Here is a 13,206-nt window from a genome sequence, read left to right on the forward strand (position 1 = left end):
GTATCTTATTTAGAATTGGTTAGCTGTGACTAGATTAAAACCAACTAAGGATAAGAAGACATTATTCAATAAAAGACCTCAAGTTGGATAGAAGAACGCTTGTCTTCACTATAGTCCTGGCTGCTTCTCTCATCTCAGCAAACTGCCCTCACTAATTTTCATTGATCTATTTTTCTGTGCTCATTGGAATTTTGTGTATAGTGAAAAATCTCCAGAATCCAATACCAAGGTGGTTCTGACACCCATGACAGTTGCCACTAAAAACATGTATAAAATTATAAAACATTTCATTAAATCAGTTACCTATTCTTTAGAAAGAAAGTTTTTTTTTTAGAATGTTTTTTTTTTTTCCGGAGCTGGGGACCGAACCCAGGGCCTTGCGCTTGCTAGGCAAGCGCTCTACCACTGAGCTAAATCCCCAACCCCAGAAAGAAAGTTTTTTTAACAAGAATTATCAGTTCACAAATGGGAAAGGCCCTGAGAAGGATGATCATCACATGGGAAAAAGGAAGAGTTCCTAATGGAAAGATGAGTGTTGTGTTTCTTGTTATTAATTACTATTTTTTATGACTTACTTCTTGAGAGTTACAGAAGAATTTTCTAAATGAATCTGTGTCAATTGAAGAAAATCAATTACCCATTTTTAATATGGTGTAAGAAAAAGACAGTTACTGGCATTTGCAAAACTTCTAACTGATGATCGTGGACATGCTGATTTGTCAAAGCTGGGCTGTTCCAGATGGCAGCCAATTACAGAGAACTTTTTATCCTTGCTTTAAGGCACCCTACTATTAACATGCATCTGCTAATTCTTCCCCAATAATCACTGCTTTAAGTTCTTAAACATTAAAGTTTTGAGCTCCCCAGGTATAGTAAATACGCTGACACAGACCTGTGACTGTTACGCAATCCTGGACAATACAGATATAGCCACTTTCTGCATAATGTGGTAGAATCTGTGTGAGCATGAGAAAGCTCCTGAAAAAAATCTTAGACTCTGTGTGATCTTGCATAATAGTTAATAATTCAGTCAGTCCAACTGTCAATCAGATCATTAACCAGCCATATCAGCCAATGTACCAGGCAACTGGGAACCTTCTTATCCTAAATCTTAGGAGCACAACTACCCATGCATGAAGCTAGTCAACCAGTAAGGTAGCTAGTTAACAACCACTGAGTAAGCAGACGGTCAACGCCTTTTCCTGGGAGGTATTGACCGATTGAATAATTCTAAGACATCGGGTCAGTGATTAGGCATGCAGGCTGTTTTGTCAATCAATCATCCATTTTGACAGCCACTAGGAAATAATGTTGCCTGACAAGAATTATTTTCTTTTTAATAATTGTGAGGTTTTAGCTCATATTGCCATTAATCTTTACAGTTCTGATTAGCAAACCAGATCATCATATTGCTGATTTTCCAACTCCACAAGTCATTTAAAGAAGCACAGTTTGAGTTACGAAAATCTGAGCATACATTTTTCCTTTACAGTGATCACAGAATGAAGGCATAGCAGAAGCTATTTGAAAATGTTAAGAACTACTTTTTTGAAAAAATATTTTAAAAGTTTATTATTTTAGCATAATTCTCTTAGATATTCTATGCAGCGAATTCCATAGATAACTCAAATATTGAAAACTTCAACTTTTTTATAATTACAAAGTCAGGTATTTTGGGAAAATTGAAATGTATCTTTCTTAGTTATATAAAACAAATGAGTTTGTACTATTGAAAAAGAAAACAAGAATCTTTGTTCATTCTTAAATTCATTGATTTTGGTGAGGACAAGAATTAAGGTCTCTACAGGTTCTAATTTTGACAAATGTGCATTGTTGGGGGTACTGAGCTGAATTTGATAGTGATCTGAGATTGGGGAAGAAGGGTGTGTTAATCAATTAAGTGGACCTGGACCTTGAGCCCAGTGCAGAAGCAGGGATTTCTCTGGGAAATATGCAGGGTCCTTTGAGAAGCCCCATTTACTGTGTGTCTATATTAACATGGTAAGCAGCATCACCAGACAAGACAAGGATCTCTGCTCTGAGAAGTAACTTCATTACAGACAGCCTCTGAAAGTGGTGTGTGTGTGTGTGTGTGTGTGTGTGTGTGTGTGTGTGTGTGTATCTGAGAGAGACAGAGAGAGAGCAGGAGAGAGAGAGAGAGAGAGAGAGAGAGAGAGAGAGAGAGAGAGAGACTGACTTTTATGTTCTCACACACTTCTTTCAGATTCTTTGGTTTACTATTACTAAACGAAAACAAATATCCAGTCATATTTATATATTAAAATTGACAATTAATATTTACATTTCAGTAAGAGTGGCTGCAAGTGTCATAACTAAACCTTACCTAATTCACATATTTTTCTCTATGTAACATTATACATGTAATATATAATATATCCATATATAATGAGTATAATTAGAGTTAGATTTCTACATGGGATACAACTCTGTAATGCCAACACCTTAGAGACAAAGGCAGAAAGAGAATGAACTCCAGTCCAATTTGGACCCCATGTCAAGACATGGCCTCAGAAAAAGTTATTTAGATAATTCTAATAAAATATATGTAACAAAATGGAAGTCCAAATGTAAGCTACAACACATATTAGACATTTCATATATCATAATGCTTAGAGATAAACTGCATGACAATTTTTCCTATTTTAGTTTGTTTTTTGGTTTCTTCCTAAATAATATATTTTTGGTTTATTTTAAAGCATTTCATTTTCTGTATATAATAAAAATATACAACAAAATTAAAACATATTTTTTTATAAATTTTACACAAAATAACGTTCATTATACAATCGAGGTCTTCTGTATTTAAAGTAATTTGAGTTAGTATTGTTATAATTTTTATAACTTTAATAACTATTTAAAACTTTAGGAACTATTTTAGAATGTATCTTTTGAATGTGACTGATAATGTGAATGAATTTTCCAAATAGACTTCACATCTGCAGCATAGCTGTTATTGATAGAGTAAGATTAAGAAAACTACCGGTAATATCCTTTAAAAATGGAAGTAAGCTTGAATAATCATTTTTAGAGAAAGAATGGAAAATCATTCATTATTAGAAGACATAAAACTATTAAAATATTACAGTCATTTATCATGAAAACTTTTCTCAATGACTTCTTAATAGATACATTTATTATATAATCCTATAATTTTGTATGGCAGTGCTGAAAATATTTTGATTCACAGTTGTACTATTCTCATGAGAAATACAGTACAGATTCATGCCTTTTCTCATTTTCTGAGAACTAATTGTCATTAATTTTCTTTATGTTCACTTATATTTTCTGGAGAATTCAGTTGCACAAAATGTTATTAACTTAGAAATACATACCAATATATTTTTGTTTAAATATAAAATATAATGTAAAAAAGTACTAATATTTAGTTCATGAAGTATTAGTGGTTTACATAATATGATACAGTCTTATTATAAATTACATAGGTAAAAATACTACATAATATCTGACTCCATCAACATTATCTCAAAATAATATGTAGGTACAGTTGTTGGAAGCCTTCCCCATAAAAACTGCTTTATGAAGTCAGCCGGAACAAGAAAATAAAAGTATCTAGATCATTGTCACATCGCATGAGAGAGACAATATGAAGTAAGGATGTGTCTCAAAGGTAGCTCATTTCACTGTTTCCAAAGAAAACAAATTTCTAAACTAAACAGCAAAATTTTTTAAATTTAATTTTCAAACTGGTACAACTACTCTGAAAATCAATCCGGTGGTTCCTCAGAAAGTTGGAGATCGTTCTAAACAAAGACCCATCCATATCACTGTTGGGCATATACTCAAAAGATACCCCACCATACCATAAGGACACGTGCTCCAGCATGTACATCGCAGCCTTATTTGTAATAGCCAGAAGCTGAATACAACCCAAATGTCCCTCAACTGAAAAAGGAAACACAAAAATATGGTTCATTTATACAATGGAATATTACTCAGCTATTAAAAATAAGGATATCATAAATTTTGCAGGCAACTGGATGGAACTAGAAAATATCCTATGTGAGGTAACTCTGACCCAAAAGGACATGCATGGTACGTACTCACTGATTAGCCAAAAAGTACAGAATACCTGGGATACAACCTACAGACCATAAGAAGTATAACAAGCAGAAATGCCCAAACCCAGCAAGGAAGCTTTAATCCCACTTAAAAATGGGAAGTAAATAATTTAATCACAAGAGGTGGAAGGAGAGACCAGGTCTGTGAGGGGAGGTGGGAGAGAAAAAGAAGAACAGGATCAGATATGGGGGGAGGGGAAAGGAGAAAAGAGCAGAGGCCAAGAGAATAAATGAAAATAAGCAGCCTTGGGAAGTGGAAGGTCCGGGACGCTCTAGAGGGTACCAGAGACCTGGGACAGAGACACTCTCAAGACTCATTGGAGCAGGAGGGTGACCTAAGCCCAAATGCCCGACCTTGGGGAAAGGGAACTCGAAGAGTCAGCCTCCAGTAGGTAGACATGGCCTAAGTGGAGGGTCAGAGTTACTAAACCACAGTCAAAATTCCTGACCCAATTCCTGTCTAAAAGAACTGCAGAGACAAAAATGGAGAAAAGACTGAAGGAATGAAGGTCCAATGACTGGCCTAACTTGGGATCCATCTCATCAGAGTGAGAGTGGGGGTGGGAGGGGGGACACAAACCCTGACACTACTATGCTGTGATGTGCTTATAGACCCTGGAATGACTCTTCTCAGAGAGGCCCTACCAGCAGCTGACTGAGACAGGAGCAGATACCTACACCCAGTCATTGGGCTGAAGTTGAGGACCCCTGGGTTTGAATTAGGGGAAGGACTGAAGAAGTTGAAATGGAGGGTGGCATCATGGGAATACCAGCGGTCTCAACTAACTCAAACACTAGGGAGTTCCCAGAGATCAAGCAACCAACAAGAAACATACACTGGCTGGTCCGACGCCCCTGACACAGCTGTGGCAGAGGTCTATCTGGTCTATCCTCAAGAGCCTTGGGGCCCCAGGGAAGGGGAGGTCTGGTGGGGGTGGGCATCCTCTTGGAGGCATGGGGGGGAATAGGAATGAGATGAGGAATTGTGGATGGGGAACTGCGGGGGGCAACGACTGGAATGGAAATAGGTAAAATAATTTAAATTAAAAGAATTCATTTGCAGTTTTTCATGTAAGCGTATATCGTACTTATTATGTGTACGACTTAACAATTCTTAGCCCTCCCCGATCGCATCAGGCCCTTCTGTTCCATCAGCTAGTTCTTCCTCTACTGCTTTACCAGAATCCATGTATCTATATAATATCCAGGATGTACAATGGGAGAATATATGTTTGTCTTTCTGAGCATTGCATAATTCATTTCTAATTATCCTAATTTTATCCTTTTTTATTTCTTGGAGTGTATGTTCGTTCTCAATAAGTAATTTCATTGTGTGTGTATATTCTTTTCTCCTTATTCATTCCTCTGATATTAGGCATGGAGATTAAGTCCATACTTGTGTATCATGTAGAGTCATAAAATGTATCTCGCTGTCTGAGAATGTATTTGATGTGTTGACTTGAGGTGGTGTCTCGAGTAGATACCTAGTGTGATATAGATTGATAATATGGTATAATTTTTAAAACAAAAAATGAGAATCATAAATCCTGATTTTTATACCTGGTAGGCCAGTTTACGTTCTTACCAGCAGTTCACAAGGGTCCATTTTTTCCCTATCAGCTTCAGAATTTTACTGATTTTTTTTACTAACTACAATTCTTACTGCAGTAAGGTGCGATCTTAATGTAGTTTTAATTTTTAATTTCCTGACAGGAAGTGAGGGTGAAAATCTTTTTGTGAGTTCATTCACTATTAATATTACATCTTTTGGGAACTGTTTTTATTCCAGTAGCCTGTTTATTGTTTGGGTAGTGTGATTGCTTGTAGTTTCTTTAATATTATTTTATATATTTTTTTAGTTATTTGTATGTTCTAGATAACAATCCTCTATCAATTGTACATATAGAAGGTTTTTTCCTCTAATTCTGTAGGTCCCACATTTACTTCATAAACTTTATTTTGTTGTACAAAAGTTCCAATTTTTTAAAAAGTACCAATAGTACAAGTTCTCAAAACATGTAGGAAAAATCAAATTCACACTGGGTGTGTGTGTGTGTGTGTGTGTGTGTTTCTTCTAGACTCTGCCCCACAGTTACCTGACAACGGCCAGGTATACCTGACTGGATATTAAACAGGCTTTTTGCCACCTCCTCACTCTCTTGCTTTCTTGTCCTCTTGCCCCCTTCCCTGTCTGCCCCTTCTCTACCCAATTCCCTCCCCACTCCATGTGTCCAGTCTCTCTCTCTCTCTCTCTCTCTCTCTCTCTCTCTCTCTCTCTCTCTCTTCTTCTGTCTCTACTCCTTTCCCAATCCCCCTCCCTCTGCCCTCAGGGAGAAGAGATGCCTCAGTATGGGCCCTCAGAGGCACACCATTCCCCCCTACCAAGCTTCCAACTCATATCACACACACACACACACACACACACACACACACACCTTGTTCTTGATCTCTCTGTGTTCATATATATCAAGGGAGCAAGAACAAGGCAAAGACAAGCACCTTCTAAATTCAACTCTGTTCACAATCTTAAGTTTTATCATTCCTTGTAACCTAGAAACTCCACTGTTGGTTAAACACTCATTTTTCCAGTGTCCTTTCTGTTAGGTTGATAACGTCTATAAACCAGGACTGTTTGCCTGAGTTTACTTTGAACTCCTGACATCTGGTAGTCCATAATCTTATAACACACTTTCTCAATTATTGTTCTATTACATTAAGCCTCTTAAGTTTTTTTTTCTTTCTTCCAGATCATTTCAGTGATCTTTGCATCTCCATAGAATTTAAAATCTTGGCAGTTTGATTATGCAACCAGCAAAAATCCTATCATGATTTTGATTGGACCTATTGTAATCTAAAGAAAATTAAGAATCTTTTCAATTTGCCTATCTATATATTATAGATTTCTATATTTTTAGACTGAAGAAGTTCTGGGCTTCATTATTATAATGATTTTTCCTTATTATGAGTGAATTACAAATGTGTTTATACAGCAGCTGCTTATGAATGAAACATTACCAACTAGCCATAGAGATCTGGAAATTATTTTTATTTTCTTTCTCTAGTTATATGCATGTGCGTATTTATATTTCTTTTTTACCATGTTTCTCTAGTTCCATAAAACGTATGCCTTTCAACCCCTTAAATGGTTTGGTACTAATTTCATCCCGTGTATCAGAGACCCAACACTAGCTATTAGCATTCTTCTCAGTGCTAAGAAACAAGCCCTGTTTGTGTTTGCTGTTGCGAGCTATAAATTACAATGAAATATCATTCAGTTAGAGTCATTCCCCAAGACTGTAAAGAGATGGATGGTCTCCAGGGGAGGGTTGTCATAAAAAGGAAAATCAAACCAGCTGAATAATACAATAAGTCTCTATATAAAGCTGGCTCAGCCAAGCAGGGATATGAAAGGTGGCAGCCTTTGAGGAGATGGCTGACAGATTTCATTTGTCCAGGATCAGATCCTGCCCGGGTGGCACATGTCATATTTTCCCCCACCCGTTCAGTGTTCTCCAGGCGCCCTGTCCATGTATGTCGGAGGAGAATGGAAGGACTGCATGTTAAAGGCCAGGCACAGTTAGGACAAGTGTTTGGAAAACATCAATTTTCTTTTATTTCTCCCTGCTATCGACTTCACAGTCTCTCCAGATATCTGACTAATCATGCAAAATAAAAATGTTGGTAGAATAAATGTTTCATTTTTATTATTCTTTTTTTAACTCCTTACTTTATTCTTTGATATTCTCTACTCCACTTACTTATTCTTGGATGTTTTGTAACTCTACATTTGGTTTCCATGTAAAATTTCCCATCCTGGGATTGGTTTATTGATTCCACTCTTTCTCGTTTTAAGAGAATACATATTTTATAATAATTATTTCTGATTGATAAATCTAGTGTTCTTTGAATGAGAAGAAAAATTACTTCTGTCTTCTGATGCTTCACCAACTTTTTAAAATAAGATTCCCTCTCTCTCTCTCTCTCTCTCTCTCTCTCTCTCTCTCTCTCTCTCTCTCTCACCCCGCTTACCCACAGTGTTAAACACAGTACTGAACAATGGACAAATATTCATGTCTTACATAGAGCATTTTAGCAAGATTGATTCTATTGTTTTAGCATTGACAAGTAAACACATTGATAACATCTGTAGTTGAGGTACCCAAGACATTCATCATGAAGATCACAGCAATAAAGACCTTCACGAATATACACAGAAGAGAATACATGGCATGCTAGCAGAGAAATTAGTAATGCTGTGCAAACTACTGACTCATAGGTCAGAAAACAGAAATTTTAAATCTAGATTGAGATTTTTTTTCCTTTTTTTTTTGTTTGCTTGCTTGCTTGCTTTTGGAGAACAGTTACTTGCATTTGCAAAACTTGTTTCCCTATTGAACACCAACTGGTGGCTGATCTCAGGCTGTTTGCCCACCTTTTCTGCTTCAAGATCATTTCCACATTTGAGCGAGCAGTGAAGAATCTAAGTTAAATATTGGTATGATAGAAATCTCTCTGAAGTTTCTATTTCTGTTCTCCAGAACTAAAATCCCAAAACATTTGTGATAACCTACTCACCAGCTAGAGGCTCCACTTCTGAATCTTGACACACTTGAGGGTAAATGTGAATTTTGGGAAATGCCGACAAACATGGAGTATATTACACCTTCTAATTTTTATAAGGCATTGTCTGTTGTAGGTGGAAATTTCTTCCTTTTTTTTTTTAAAGTTAAGTCTATGAGATAATGCAGAACTATCAAAGGTCTCCAAATTTACATGATATTTTTAAATGTTAAATGTAAGTACTTGCGACTATCAACAGGAAGGCCTTGTGGCCACTGGACAGGAGAATAGTGTGTATAGGAAGCAGGAATGGACAGAGAAATGGTTCTCTGACCCTAAGACAGTTCATTAGTAGAAACAAAAGTTGTGAACTAAAATGTATTTCATCTGAATAATTTAAATATATAATTCCAACAAAAAGGCATTTGTTCTACTCTTTCGTGGTTTGTGGTCAGTAAATAATTCCAATGTCTCTTCACCCACATGCCACAGTCTATTGAGGCAAAACATGAAAATATGTCCTGTCTGGTTCTACATAGTATTTTCTCCATTTGAATATTAAAGATGTTAATTGTTATATTATTTTATTTCTTTACATTCCAGTCATTGGCTCCCCTCTAGATTCCCCCCCCTCCCAGCCATAGTATCTCATTCCAATACTCCTCCCCCTTGCCTCTGAGAGGGTGCTCCCCCATCATGACTGTAGCTTCCCTGGAGCCTCAAGTAACTAGAGGATTAAGAGCATTTTTCCCACTGAGGCCTGATCAGCCAGACCACTTTTATATTTGTGTCAAGGGCCTCAAACAGACCCTTGTATACTCCTGGTTGGTGGCTCATTCTCTGAAAGCTCCTTGGGATCTGGGTGAGTTGAGACTGCTGGTTCTCCTATGGGGTCACTCTCCCCTTCAACTTCTTCAGTCCTTTCTTTAATTCAACCATACAGGTCCCCGACTTCAGTTCAATTGTTGGGTGTAAGTGTCTGGGTAGTATTTGCTTTTGTCTCAGTCTGCTGCTAGTAGGGCCCCTTAGAGGAGAGCTGTTACTATTTTTAATAAATCCCTTAGGAAGATTTTCTAAAAATAAAATACAGTAGTTCATCCTACACACCCCTTTTAGGACTAGACACATAAGACACACAGAGAGACACCACTCACACAGAAAAACAAAACAGACAGACACACAGGAACAGCTACAAATACCAGTGCAGGCACAGAATCAGACTTGTGCAATCGACAGGAAATGGAAGGTATGAGGAGCAAGGAGGCAACTGAGACAGTAGCCCGTCCTGGTGTGCAGATCATATGCATGAGTGATGAACCCTGAGTCAGCAATAATGCATCAGTACCATGTTAAGGGAAGAAATGAAACAAGAATATCCCCATGGAATAATTTAACCCAGAGTGCTCCAGATTCGAATTCTCTATTTCATGGAGTTTTAAGCCACAGTTGACCACAACTTGTATTATTAACTTTGGATGTGATGTTCTGTAAAAGTTCTAGCCTTTTAGAATGTGCGTTTTCAGAATACTGCATTACCACAATCTGGAAAGAATATGAGAAAAGAAATCCAGAAGACTATCTATAGCAAAAACTGTCCACATGTGTTTGAGAGCAGTGTGGTCATCTTTGAGAAGAAAGTCTGTGCTTTCTGCTATGTACCATGCACAGACTCACATTCTTATCCCGGAAATCTGCAGAGACTGGGGTACATGAACCTTTCGGGAAACCTTATTACTTGCTAAAGCAATGCATAGCATTAAGACATACATTTTTCTTCTGATGTGTGTACAGACATTACCATCATGGCTACAGAAGCAAGCTACTTGGAAGAGTCAATGAAATGTAAACATTTGTTTTCCTATGGTCCTTAGGAGGGAGATTTACCATGTTATTCAAGAAGCTACATGGGTGGGACTTCCTAGAAATAGAGTAAATCCAGGATGTGAATAGCTGATGCAGTTTGCTTGGGGAAGGAAGGTGACAAGTGGAGAGGGAGGTAGAGAGGAAATGCTAATCCCTGGGAATTCTGTTACAGCTGTTTAGAATACATAAAATGTGAGGACATTGGTGGACCAGACTGCTTGGACAGTGTGATCAAATCTTGCTTGTGGGGATATTCAGGCAACTAAAAAATGTGAGGTTTTAAATTTAATCATGATATAGAGTGCTCTTGTCAACAGAAGTGACAGTTTAATATGTTAAAGTGATAACAACACAAATATTTCTACATGGTTTTGAAAGATGCAGCATAAATCTTGGACTTAGATTTATGTAGTGACACTCTTAATAAATTATGAAATATACTGAACCATTCAAAGGAATAGACGATGGGTCCATTATGTTTGGATAAATTTCAGGGGAACTATGCAAAGTGAAAACAACCAATCTTCAAAGTACATGTAAAATATGATTAAAATATAACATTCGTAAAATGTCACATTTATAGAGATGGCAACAAAGCAGTTATTTTTCTTGGACTAAGGAAGAACAGTTATTCAGACAGTAGTACATCGCCAGAGGCTTCATGTTGGGAAAATAAATAGTTTTATATTTCATTTTTAAAATTATTTCTAGTATCAATGAGATTGCTCAGCAAGCAAGAGCACTATGCACTTGTTTATAGCAACTTTTCCAGGGTCTATGTCCCTGAATAGGGGATAAGTTCTTTATTTTCATTATGGTCTTTGTTATACATGTCTTAAACTATTGTTTAATACCATCGAAAACACACACAAGGCATACAAAACCAGCAAATCAGCTAGCAAGCTGATGAAATCCTAGTTAGGATTGTCTAGCTCACTGAAGCAAACAGTGTCAATTTCCTTGTTGCAAAACAATGTGTTTTATTTTGGTTATTGTTTAAATTCAAAGTATCTATCTGTCACTTTCCTTATTGCTAAAGATGCAATTGGTAGAATAATCAAGATGCTGGCTTCCCTTAGAGAAAAAAATGCATAAATAGAGAAACAAAATAACATGTGGTTCACTGAGAGAAGATTTGAGTGTATGAGGGAAAGCAGAGTAAACAGATGTAGTTTAGAATAAATGTATTTCAGCTGTATTGTCTACTGAGACAGGGTATACTAGGATGAGAGTTCTGGAACATAGCAGCTCAGAAATAAAGTAACGAAACTTGGGGGTTAAAATATTGTTTCTAGTTAATTCATTAGCACATGTAAAATGGATTTGATAGTTTTACATATCAGGGATAAGAAAACAATAAAAAATAATGTTATTTGATAAAGAGTATATAACATATGGGCAAATAAATATATACTTCTACAAGGTGGTGTGCGTTTTATTTTATTACAGGAAATTTTTTTAAAAAGTGAATGATTGGAAGAGATTATTTTTGTGTATTTTACTTCGGAGACTTGTGACTAGTAATAATAAATATAGTACAAATAAATATAGATGCTATTTCTATATTATATACATAGATATAATTATGCAAGGCACTCTTCATTTTAATGTTTTATCACTCCATATTAGACACTTTGTAAAATAGAGATCGGATGTAATTCATTTGCTCATCAAAACCTCTGTGAACATTGTGTGCTATTCTATGAAAAAAACATACTTGGTTTGTGAGGAAACTGAGGTTTGAAGAGGATAAAAGACTTTCTAAACTAGAATCAATCTCAGTACTGTTCTGATGAAGACAATCCCAGAATAATGGCAGCCCTACAACCTCCAGCAATCCCTGTGAATGCCTCTGAAGACTGGAAGAGACATAGATATCCTCTGCTCGCCCCGGTCATTCTCAACCTCCTAAATGTCAGAGCAGTAACTGAGCTTGGGTTAAGTCATATATATCAAATCTAGAACTAACGTCATCGTTCTCCAGACCTTAAGAGATAGATAAAAGCCCTAAATCAACTTTGCTTAGGATGAATCAACTCAGACATCTTCTTTCTCCTTACAGAAGTCATTGTGCTTTTTATTCCTTGGACTGCCATAAACTATGGGGTGGGTTCACAGCTAAGAAGAAATCATAAAAAGTGTATTAATGTGTCCTTTCTGTGACCGGTGTAGCACTTGAATTTATATGAAAGAGAGTTAATGCTCCAGGAATTGAAATTAGGAAGAATTTGTTGTCTAAGATAATACGACATGAGTGAGAAAAGCACAAGTCAACCAATTACAATGAAGCAGAATTTTTCCCGTGTCCCCCACAACCTTGGCTAAATCATTTAATGACACTAAGACACTATTTCCTTCTGAGTAAGATTGTTAGAATACCATTAACTCTCCCTGCAGTTGTGAGAGGTTTAGTCATCTATCATGTAAGAAGCCTTGAGCAGGGTTTATATACAGATGACATTAAATGGATGTCTGTGTTCTTCTTTTTCTCTTACATGTTAAAATGAATGAGAAGGTTCATGTGATTCACCAAGGACACGCAATGGTGTAAGCATCAGAGAATCTTAAGATATGAACAATCTTTGATCATCATATACTTTTTCCCTTAATGGCTGGTTCCAGAAATCATGATTCTCTGTAGTCTCTAATGCCCTGCATTAAAGCAATGCTTTATCTACCTGAA

Source organism: Rattus norvegicus, chromosome 19 (assembly GCF_021556685.1).
Source record: "Rattus norvegicus strain SHRSP/BbbUtx chromosome 19, alternate assembly SHRSP_T2T, whole genome shotgun sequence".
NCBI lineage: Eukaryota > Metazoa > Chordata > Mammalia > Rodentia > Muridae > Rattus > Rattus norvegicus.